This window comes from Nicotiana tomentosiformis, chromosome 3 (assembly GCF_000390325.3).
Source record: "Nicotiana tomentosiformis chromosome 3, ASM39032v3, whole genome shotgun sequence".
Taxonomy (NCBI): domain Eukaryota; kingdom Viridiplantae; phylum Streptophyta; class Magnoliopsida; order Solanales; family Solanaceae; genus Nicotiana; species Nicotiana tomentosiformis.
In genome coordinates, this window is record NC_090814.1 from 108227985 (window position 1) to 108240505 (window position 12521).

The 12521-nt window shown below is 36.5% G+C and overlaps 1 long non-coding RNA gene across 1 annotated transcript; it reads right to left on the reverse strand.

The window, feature by feature from the left end:
- Positions 1 to 3088: 3088 nt before the first annotated feature.
- Positions 3089 to 3341, reverse strand: LOC108948275 (uncharacterized). Its single transcript, XR_011415211.1, has 2 exons — positions 3274 to 3341; positions 3089 to 3156 (listed from the first exon to the last, which is right to left on the reverse strand). It is a non-coding gene; the product is annotated as an uncharacterized lncRNA (long non-coding RNA).
- Between the last annotated feature and the right edge of the window lie 9180 nt (positions 3342 to 12521).

Sequence of the window (12521 nt, forward strand, 5' to 3'; positions counted from 1 at the left end):
CGGTTTATTTACTTTACAGTCTTTATTTTATAACACGTTATCAGCACTGGACTCTGACACTTGAGCACTTTATTTGAGTTTAATTTCTTGTGCATGAAGCAACTCACAGCCATAGAGAAGGCGAGAAAAACATTGGCTACTGTCAGGTAGTATCATTCCTATATACTCACTCGTTTCCTACTAGCTATGTTTATAATCCGCATAAGATCATATATGCATGTAAGATGATCGTTAGGTAACCATCTGGATATTTGTACCGTAATTATGGCATGTGATCTTGAACAACTTGTAAATTTTAAAATACCGTAATTTATATACTTATATGTTCTGTTTTACACTTACATGATTTTGAATTAAGGTTCTAATTTTACTCATGAAGAGTAATATCGCAGAGAGGATTACAAAGTGGATATCATTGTTAGATCCACTTAAACTCCAGCAGAGTTTGCAAGAAATATATAATCACCAGAAGTGGTTATGTCATTATAACTAAATTTTGTTAACCACAAGAAGTGGTATATGTGTATGACCACCATAAGTGATAATTTAGGTTGGCTATGGTTACAATAAAGATAATTTAGAGAAAATAAATTCTCTATATTACATGCATATCTCGACTTGCCCCTGAGGTAGCAAGTATATTAAAAGAGGTTCGAAGTCATCACAATTTGATATGATTAATGCACATTCAGATAATTATATTCCATTTCCTGAAGGATGAGAGCTTTTGATAATATTAATCCATTCTCTGAAGTGAATGTGATAATATTAATAAAGCTTGTAAATAGGCAGAATAGGCTAATAGATACCTCTACTTGTCCCGTTTTGTCATCCCGATCCTCATACTTTACAAGGTTTCATCCAAACACCTGTAGTTGTTAAAACGCACTACTTTAAACTCCTCTGACCGTTGACAGAGCATATGTGGCAACTTGATGACTGAGTTGGACAAAATACGTGAATTTCACGCATATAAGGAGCATGAATATAAGAAGTTAGACTAAAAATAATTAAAATTAGAAGAATAAATAAAAAGAAAAAGTAAAAGTAAAAGATAAAAAATAAAATAATAAAAAACAAAATATGTCTCCTTCCCCCACGCCTCCCCATTTCTTTTTCTCTTTCTACAGTTCCCCTTCCCCTTCTTTTGCCACCCCTCCTCCATTTCTTTTCTTTTCTCCCCTTTTTCCTTTCCCGTTCTTCATCCTTCCCATTTTCACAAATCTTGAACCAATATTCGAAAAAAATATATTAATAACCCTTTTTTGAAGAGCAATCACCATTAGTGTTTTTAGATGAATTAGATCTATGCCTATTACAATGTTGAATCGGTTTTGGGTAAGGATCGTTTTAGGACTATGTTTTTCAGGTTGTGGAGCCGATATTTAATGGTGTATTTATTTGATAGAGAGAAGTTAATATTTTTGGTAGTTTATGGTGAGATGCTGGAGATGCGGTGATTTTGGAGGATGTGGTTGACGGAGGTCTTTGCGTGATTAGGTGGGATGTACAATGTTAAATTGTGTAGACATATGAGTATATTTAGGATTTTCACTAGTGGTGCATTGACATCAATGGAGGAAGGAGTTCAATGTGGTTCACATGGTGGATTGAGCTAGTGAGTAGCAGCGCTAGACAAAAATCTTTGTAAGGGAGATGTGGACGATGAAAAATTGGAGAATGGTGATTTTTAGTTGTCCATGGTGGTAGTGTTGCTGGTAATCGGAGTGTTGTTTCTTGCTTTCTGCTGTGAAAAATGGAGAAAGATGGTCAAGGGTGGGGGAGGAGTCGAGTGAAAAAGAAAAAGAAAATTATTTTTTTTGAAATTAAAGTGTAAAAATAATGATGTGTCATAAAAAATCTAATGTCACTACTGGAAAATGTCAGAATTTCGACCGCCAAAACGGTCGGAAATCACGAATTTCCGACTACTTTTCGATCAAAATTGGTCGGTCAGAAAATAATTTCCGACTGAATCCGTCGGTGATTTCCGACAAAAGTAATCGGAACGTTTAAAAAGGTCAGAAAACCAAATATTTTCAAACTTCCGACCAAAGTGGTCGTAAATTTATCGACCGAATTAGTCGTAATAATATAAATAAAATTAAATATTTATTTAAAATGAAATAATAAAAATATAAAATTTTCGACCGAATCTGTCGGAAATTAATAATTAAAAAATAAAATTTATTTAATTTTTGACGGAATCCGTCGAAAACTGTTAAATATTATTAATTTTTTTAATTTTCGATCGATTCAGTCAAAAATCTGGGTGTTTTTGGAAAAATTTGGGCAGCTGTCCGACTATTTCTGTCAGAAATCAGTCGAAATTTTTTGTAAAATTGGGTAGAAGTCTTCTTAATTTTGAGCTACACTACCTGTCTAACTATTACAATACAATAACGCCAACAACCAATCAACAAATATAATATCTAAACCAATAATACCAACCATTAACATAATCTAAACCAACAATTCCATTAAACCTAACAATTTTGGGCATAAAACATCCAAATAGTAGCCCACATTCAAGTTTTAAAACAAAACATAAAGTTGTCTCTCACAATCAAGTTTACCAATCAACCAAATCACTACACCTAAACTACTACACATCAGATTCAGTTTGTTCATCCTCATCATCAGATAGATCATGCCCATGTTTTCTCATGAATTTCTGCATCTTAACAAATGTTCCGAATTGGGAGTCCAATTGTTGCTTCAAATCACGAATTTCTTTTCTCATATCTTCCATCTGTTCTTGATTTTGAGAAGAAGAAGAAGAAGAATTGGCTAAGAGTGTGTTTGGATGACCAGTAGGTCGACATATTCCAAGTCTGTAGACTCTGTCTTTGTTTACTCCACCCGCTGTCTCTGTCCACAATGAAGCCATATCATCAGGTATTGGTTGAATTGAAGGAGGTTGAGTTTATTGCCATTCTTCCACCCTTTTATGATAATCTTCCTCAAATGAAAGCATAACTATTATGTAAATAAACTAATATTAATAAACCATAAATAATTATGAAGTTAGTATTTTACATATGTGTCCGATGCACGCGTCTCCACCCCATGTTCTATTGTACCGTCCTTCTTCTTTTTCTTATGCGTCTCCTCGAAGACCTCAGCATGACTCATATCTCGCCCTCTTTCCTTTTCCTTCATAACAAAAAGTATGAGTTATACATTACAATCATAAATTTCTATATGTAAAACTAAGAAAATTTTTATAAGTAATTACCAATCTTAGTTTATAGGCCGCAAAACTAATCGAACCTCCTGTGTGCAACAAGCCACCTTTACTGGAGGCACGGCTTGCCTTTGCTTGTTCACTCTTCTTCTTCTTCTTCTTCTTCTTCTTCTTCTTCCATTCTTCGGTATTCCATTTCTCAAGAAGTTTATCCCAAACATCTTCTCTTAACCACCCAGGCATTTTACCAGAATTCAGAGCAGCGAACAGAGTATCTTTAATCCGCTTAGCAGCCTTCTTCTCGAAAATATTATTTATTTCATTTTGATGCTGAGGATGCCATGTACACTTTGTCTGCAATATAAAAAAGTAGCATTAGATGAAGACGATAATTATTAAATAAACGTAATTAATTTTTAACCTAAATTGATTTCACATTTGCTCTCTGATGCTGTACAATATCTGTCTCCAAGAATTCCATGGCTCATGATAAAATGACTTCATAGAATCCACAACCAAATGTGTAGACCGAAAGGATGGAAAAAACCTGTATTAAAGTTAACATATATATAATTAATAAACATCTTAAAGTTTCAAAAGTTTTAGTTATAAATAAGTATTCCTTAATGTTAACAATTCTAAAAGTACATTTAAAACTTAAAAAAATAGTATAAGAGCCTTCTTACCCATCCTCGTAGGGGACGATTATCAATCGTTTATAACTATCAAATTGTACATCCCCTCCAAGATTCTGCCTGCATCTACTAGATGGTGTAGAAGCAGAACTAGATGTAGCTGGGCGAGAGCCTCCAATATCCAACCTAAATATGCTGGGAATGGATGATGATGATGGAGTAGAAGATGATGGAGCAAAAAAGACGAACCATCATACTGACTACCATGAAAGCTCGGGGATGCAGCAGCTGGTGAGCCACCATGCTAACTATCATGAAAGCTTGGGGGTGCAACAGTTGGTGAGCCAGTATGCTGAATACCATAAAAGCTCGGGGGTGCAACATCTGGTGAACCACCATGCTGACTACCATGAAAGCACGGTAAAGAATATGGTATAGAAGGTGTGGGTACAAAGTTAAAAATAGTGTTACTTTGACTTCCTTTGGCAGGCATAGAATAATACTAAACTGAATTATTTGATGGAGAAGGGATAGTGAACATGGTAGATGGCAATAAGGTCGACTGAGGAGGATGAGGAAGAGGATGACGAGGAAGAGGAGGACTCATATTTGGCATACTTGAGGTAGTTGGAACAAATTATTTTTTCCTTCTTAGATTTCATATTTTCCTTCCCCTTAGATGCCATATCTGTAATATAATCATAATAAAATACAAAACAAAAAATATAACAAGTGATAGTAAATATAAAATAATTATTCTACAAATTAAACGACTAAAGAAATAAATAAACAACCTAACAATTCATAAAAATATAAAATAATTTTGCAACATAATAGATAATTAAAGGAATAATATAAAATTCTTAACATGTCATAAAAAATATACAACAATTCTTCAAATATATTAAATGATTGAAGGAAGAACAACATAAAAAAGAATAACAAGTCAATCCTCATCGCTATCTTCATAGTAATCATCTAAGTCTTCATCATCGCCTGTTTCACTTTTATATAGTAATTCTTCCTCATCACTTGTTTCATGTACAACACCTCTATCTTCGTCCTCATTTGGTCCAAGGACAGAAGGATCAAATTCTTCATATATCCCTTCATTATACTGCAATTCATCTGCTAATTCATCATCCACTATTGATTCAACATTTGAAATGTCATTCTGGTACGCCACATCTAATGCATCTTCTACTTCCACTCTACCCACGAGCTTTGTTTTCAAAACTACCTCCCATGCAGACTTATTCTTTCTTAAAGGATAAGGAGCATAATACACTTGTTTCATCTTCTGTGCAATGATAAAGGGATCATAAAGTCTATACTGCCTCGTGTGTTTAATTTCAACTATTTTGTACTGAGCGCGCACCTTTGTACCTCTATTCAGTGTTGGATCATACCATTTACATCGAAAGAGTACCAACTTTTTCTTCGGCCAAACTACAATACATTCCAATTCCAAAATCTCTTGAAGCATACCACAATAATCAACATCTCCATCACCTTTCACCCACACCCCACTATTTTTGGTTTTCTTTCCATTAGACCATTCTTTTGTATGAAACTTGTACCCATTGACCAAGTATTTAGACATCATTCTGACTCTAGGGTTAGGTCCCTAAGCTATATCACATAAAAATGGGTCATTAATGCCATTAGCTGGATCATGAACCTATATATATAATTAAATATAATTTAGAATTTTAAAAATACATATAATTAATTTACATATAATAAAAATCATGTTAAATAATAAGTAATACTTACAAATTCTTTAAACCACTCTGAAAACTTGGGATAAACAACATCTTGCCCGTATGTACCCACAAAGTAACTGCCATTATAACTTTTATTAGTTAAATCCGTGGTAGATCTAATATAAAAGTCCGTAATATATACGAATATATACTTACCTATAATAAGGTTGGACCTCAGGGAAATTCAACAATACATGTATTGTAGCTGACTTTAGCTCCATCTCAGACAACCTTCTCTTTGGACTATTTTTTGGATTTTCTTTACCTGATTGATTAAAAATGGAAAAGGGTGGTGCCAAAGGATCGATTTCGCCTCCATGGTCATGCCGTTTCGGTATATTTCTCAAACATGGCACATCATGTTCAAAATAGTATGAACAGAAATAAGATGTTTCTTTAGCCACATATGCCTCGCATATCGAATCCTCAATTCTTGATATATTTTTATGGTTCGTTTATGTAACGACCCGACTTGTCATTTTGAATATTTATGCTCCTTTCAACTATTTGAAGTCATTAATAGCTTCATATTATGTATTATGATGTGTGTGAATCATCGATTTTTGATTTTTAGGTGTTCGGGATTAGTTCGGATGAATGAAATTCATGTTGGAAGCTTAAATGAAAAGGGTTGACTGGAGTTTGACTTTTTATGCAAATGACTCTATAATTGAGTTTTGATGATTCCAATAGATCCGTATAGCAATTTTGGACCTAGGAGTGTATCCGGAAAATTATTTGGAAGTCCGTAGCTAAATTAGGCTTGAAATGGCGAAAATAGGAAATTGAAAGTTTGGAAGTTTGACCAAGAGTTGACTTTTTGATATTGTGGTCGGAATCCGATTCTAGAAATTAAAATAGGTCCGTTATATCATTTATGACTTGTGTGCAAAATTTGAGGTCAATCGGACTTGATTTGATAGGTTTCGGCATCAAATATAGAAGTTAAAATTTCTTAGTTTTATTAAGCTTGAATTGGGGTATGATTCGTGGTTTTAGTGTTGTTTGATGTGATTTGAGACATCGACTAAGTTCGTATGATATTTTCGGACTTGTTGGTATATTTGATTGAGGTCCCAAGGGCCTCGGGTGGATTTCGGATGGTTAACAGAATTTAATTTGGATATTTCTAGAATGTTTTGACGTCGATTCTTCAAGAATACGTGGTATAACATTAATCAAATGAGCTCCAAATTCAGTTTTGATTGAAGCAATATATCCGTATTGAAATTACAGAGTCATAACAAAAAGAATCATTGAATTCAGACATCATATGAGAGAGTTATGCCCATTTCCATGTCGGAAAAAATAAAATCCCGTCACCAGCGCCTAGGGTAGCGTGGGGCGCTAGCCCTGGTGCTGAGATGTTTATAGGTTCCGGAAACAGCGCCACATATGGCACTCGAACATTAAAATCCCTATAAACGGGAGGTTTTCCATTTTAGACAAAAACAGAGTTGGGGAGCTTGGTTTGGGCGATTTTCAGAGGAAATTTCTCCGCACAACCTGGGGTAAGTGTTCTTGACTCCCTTGTGATTATATTCCATGAATTAATCTTCATTTTTGGCGTTAGATTATTGATTTTTCAAGAGAAATCGAAGGAATTTTCTACAATTCCACAAAATGAATTTTCGAGATTTGAACATCGATTCGGAGTCGGATTTGAATAAAATTAGTATGGTTGGACTCATAATTTAATGGGTTGCCAGATTTTGTGAGTTTTATAGGGTTCCGAGATGTGGGCCCCACTGTTGATTTTTGAGTTGAATTTTGGATTTTTATTGGAAAATTTAGCATTTTCGTATTGAATTGATTCCTACACCTCGTGTTGATATTATTTGTGACTAGATAAGAGGCATTCAGAGGCTAATTCACGAGGCAAAGGCCTATTTGAATTAAGAATTGCACGATTTGAGGTAAGTAACACTTCTAAACTTGGTGTTGAGGATATAAAATCCTGAATTACGTGTTATGTAATTTGTTTGGAGGTGATGCACATGCTAGGTGACGGGCGTGTGGGCGTGCACCATAGAAATTGAGAGTCAGTCGATTACGTAGAGCTGTGTAGTCAATTAACTTGTATCTTTCCATGTATTTGTCACGCGTTATTTAAACTGTGCTGTAATTCATGTTAGAAATCATGCTTAGGCAAATGCTAGTATTATTGGGACCCACTTAGGTCATTACTGCCGTTGAATTATACTTTTAAATTGTAATTTCGTACTTAATGATATACATTCATTGCATATCATATCTCATTCTCTATTGTTAATCATTGAAACATCACATCATCATTTTGGGCTAGTTTCATGACATAGTGAGCCCGAGAGACTGGAGAGAATCATGACTGAGTGAAGCCGATGGCTTGATTGTGAGGTTATTGATACTATAACATGCGAGTTGTCCGTGTAATACGTGAGTTGTCCGTGCGGATCCAGATATTGATACTATGGCACGTGAATTGTCCGTGCAGTACATGAGTTGTCAGTGCAGATCCAGATATTGATATTATAGCACATGATTTGTCCGTGCAACACGTGAGTTGTCCTTGCGGATTGTAGTGCTTGGGCTGAAGGAGCCCCTCCGGAGTCTGTACACACCCCTAGTGAGAGCAAGTACCAACCGAGTGCCGAGTGCAAGTGCCGAGCGATTTGGAGGATTGAGTGACTGGGAGGACGGAGTGAATTGATACTCTGAGAGTGTGCGCATGGTTTTATCACCGAGTTGCATCGCATTGACATGCACACTTGACATACATATATAGAGATGCATTTTCCCTCATGATGTACGATATTGCGTCATTCATGACTTTTCCTACCTATTGACATGTAGGCATAGAGATGTATTTTTCTCATGCCAATTTAAAAATAAAATATTTACATGTTGAAAGTTTTTGGAAAAAATCACAGTTTTCAAACTTACTCATAAATTGGTGATTTCGGTAAAAAAAAATTGGGTTTTCAATGATATATTTGAAAAGTAGGACTATTTTTCTGGAATTGTGAATGAACTGAGCATTTTATCTCCGAGCTACTTCTTTTATTACTTCCATTATGTTGTTATGAACTATTGTTGGCTATTGGTGTTGGACCCCGACCCGTGTTCCAGCTCGTCACTACTTTCAACCTAAGGTTAGGTTTGTTACTTATTGAGTACATGGGGTCGGTTGTACTCATATTACACTTATACACCTTATGTGCAGATATTGGATGTTGATGTTGCTGTGATCGACGGGAGATGGATTTGAAGATGTACCTGTGTTCCGATCGTAGCTGCCTCTTGTTCATGGTTGCCTTAGACTTATAAAAATTTGTTTATGTACATTTCGAATAGATGATGTATTTATTTCATACCAGCTTTGTAAATTCTAATCTTAGAAGCTCATGATTTGTACAACCAGTCCTTGGTAAGTGTATAAGATTCAGATATTTTCTCTTATTTATTTGTCTCATTAGGTTTCATTGGAATTTGATAGTTGTTAATTGGCTTACCTAACGGGTTGGATTAGGTTCCATCACGACTAGTTGGATTTTGGGTCATGACAAGTTAGTATTAGAGCTCTAGGTTCATAAGTTCTACAAGTCATAAGTAAATGTCTAGTAGAGTTTTGTGGATCGGTATGATGACGTCCATACTTATTTTTGAGAGGATACAAGGCATTTAGGATAAGCTTTCCATGTTTCTTTCCTTATCACGTTGAATTGATTCAGCTTGAAACATAACTCTTTGAAATCCTTCCACACTTTTGTGTGCGCATGTGAGCGCTCGGTATTAGCGGTATATCGCCGGCTTGTGATTCCAGGAATGAGGTGCGAGATGTGATTTCTGTATTTTGGTGATGGGCTAGTTTGGAGGACTTGAAGCCAGGTTTAAACCACAACTTAGGCTCAGTAGCTTCAGTTGTGTGAACTTGTACATTTGGACTCATATGTCCGGTAGTGTCCTTATGAGTGGAATTTATGGCTCGTTAAGCAGTTGAATGGCTTATGATAAGTATGATGTGACTGCAGGATGTGTTAAGATGGAATGTGACGAGGAGTATTTCCTTGAGATGTAAAAAAAGGGGGCCATTGGGTTCTTGATTTCCATTTTGATGTGACGTACAGTCTCGAGTTATGAGTATGTTGAAGGATCTGTCATGCGGTTTAATTGTGGAGCGAAGTAGATTTTCATGTCATGTTGATGAGTTCAAACTCAGGAAGATTAAGTGATCGTGTAGTGATCTTGGCTATGAAAGGGTATATCAAGATGCCAATTTTTGGCTAAGCACGTGGGTTATCTCTTGCGGAGTAATCTACGGAGGTGTGCTCCTTATAATGTTGGGTGGAGAGTTTCTTTTCTACCAGTGGGGTGTATGTGTTGAGATTTGAATTTGAATCTGCTTGAGAAAGTTGACTTGATTGTTAAGAGAATAAATGCGAGCTTAGCGGATGATTGAGGTATTTTATGGTTGGTGTTGCATGAGCTTGAGAAGAATTTTTGTTGTACGGACTGCGGTATTATGGCAGTTATAGAGTATGGGTATTGTTAGTTATGGAATGTTTTGTTCTATGGCTTTGAGCCAAGTAGGGGAGTCTGCTATTGATGATTTGATTTTATGGTTATGTGTTAAATACTAGTTTTGGGTCAGAGCCATAATTGTGGATCCGTTATAACTTGCGGAGGTTGAGATCAAGGATTACTCGAGTAAGGAAATTCCTGGATACGTATAACGACCCGACCGGTCATTTTGAGCCCTCGGACGTCGTTCGGTAGTTTGAGGCCATGAGTAGCTTCACTTCAGGTATTATGACTTGTACGTGTGGTCGAAATTGAATTTTGGGAAGTCCGCAGTTGATTTAGAAAGAAAATTCTCATTTCAGAAGCTTTAAGTTGGAAGAATTTACTAAGGTGTGATTTCGAGTAAACGACCTCGGAATCAGGATTTGAAGGTTCCAACAGGTTCGTATGATGATTTTGGACTTGGGCTTATGTCCGAATCGGGTTTTGGATGACCCGGGAGCGTTTCGGCGCCTATTGTGGAAAATTGGCATTTTGGAAGGATTTCATAAATTTGGATTGAAGTGCATTTCAATGTTATAGATGTCCGTTTGGGATTCCGAGCCTGGGAATAGCTCCGTATGGTGATTCTGGACTTAGGGGCACGTCCGTAAGTGGATTTGGAGGTCCATAGGTCGTTTCGGGGTCATTTGGCAAAAAATGGAAATTTGAAGTTTTTGGAAATTTTGACCGAGGGTGAACTTTTTGATATCGGGTTCGGATTCCGCTTTCAGAAGTTGGAGTAGGTCCGTAATGTCATTTAAGACTTGCACGCAAAATTTGGCATCATTCCGAGTTGATTTGATAGGAACCGGACGCGCAAAAGTATTTTTAGAAGTTTTTGAGTTCATGAGTTAATCCATGCATTTTGGCATCCGATTCGTGGTTTTTGATGTTGTTTCAGTGTTTTGATAACTCGAGCGAGTTTGCATGATGTTGTTAGACTTGTGTGGGTGTTTGGTGTGGATCCCCGAGGGCTCGGGTGAGTTTCAGACGTTCGGGAGAATGAGAAAAACTTCAGTTTTTCTGGTGTTTCTTGGGAGTTGTTGCAGGTCTCGCAAATGCGAGAATTTGTTTGCATTTGTGAACCTCACATTTGCGAGGAAGGCTTCGCAATTGCGAAGAATCCTGAGCTGGGCAGTGTTCGCATTTGCGTCACTTTGGTTGCAATTGCGACCTTGGTAGTGTTCGCATTGCGACCCCTTGGTCGCATTTGCGACCTTGGCAGTAGGAGCCCAAGTTCGCATTTGCAATGAGTTTGTCGTATTTGCGGCCTTCGCATTTGCGAACCAGGTGTCGCAAATGCGACATCTGCGACCTGTACAAAGCCTTATTAATGCGGACTTAGGCCATTTAGCTCATTTTCTTTCATCTTTTGGGCGATTATTGGAGCTCTTGGAAGGGGGGTTTCACCTAGCACTTTGAGGTAAGTGATTTCTACATAACATGATTTAAATATATAGATTATGGGTAGAATAACATGTAAAAATTCTGTAAAATCAAGGGTTTAGATGAAAACCTAGGTTTTGGATAAAAATGAGATTTGACCACGAAATTGGTTATGGAATGTAGTAAAAATCATATATTTGAGTTCGTGAGGTTATGGGTAACAACGTTCTTCAAAGATTTTCGGAATTCGGGCATGTGGTCCAGGGGGTGAATTTTAGGAATCTTACATTTAGAGTTGGGTAATCACTTTAATAGTTGGAATATGAACTCTTGAACATGTATTGGTTAGTTTATATACTATTTGATTAGTTTTGGATTGTTCGACACCAAATTGAGGGTTTGAGCATAATCTTGGACCGGAAAGTAGGCTTTGAGGCGAGGTAAGTCTCTTTTCTAACCTTGTAAGAGGGAATTAACCCCATAAGTGAATTGAATTAAAATGTGCTTCTATTTGTGGGGGCTATATACGCACGAGGTGACGAGAGTCCGTACGTAGCAACTAATTATGCTATTGCCCGGGTAGTCTAGGACCCATATCATGCTATACTTATAATGTTTGTACCCTACTTGTTAACTTAATTGCTTATGTCTTTTGAAACATGATAAAAGAATTAAATTTCATTTACTTGAAGTTGTGAATGGAACACTTGACTGTTATTGAGAATTCGTGTTTTCCTTAAAATATTTTCTATTTTTGGAGCGGGCCGAACGCCTCGGTAGCAGATAGATGCATCTATGGTTCGTGCCGTTCGACCCTTGGCAGTGCACAATTTACATATTATGTTGGATCGGGCCGTACAATCTCAACATAATTTGCGCATGATAAATCTTTGGAACCAATTATATTTGATATTGCTTCTTTGGCTTAAGATATACATTGTTAAATGATGAAAAATAAATTTTGGGACTTAATATTGGTGAAGGGATTATTTATTGTTTCCTGTT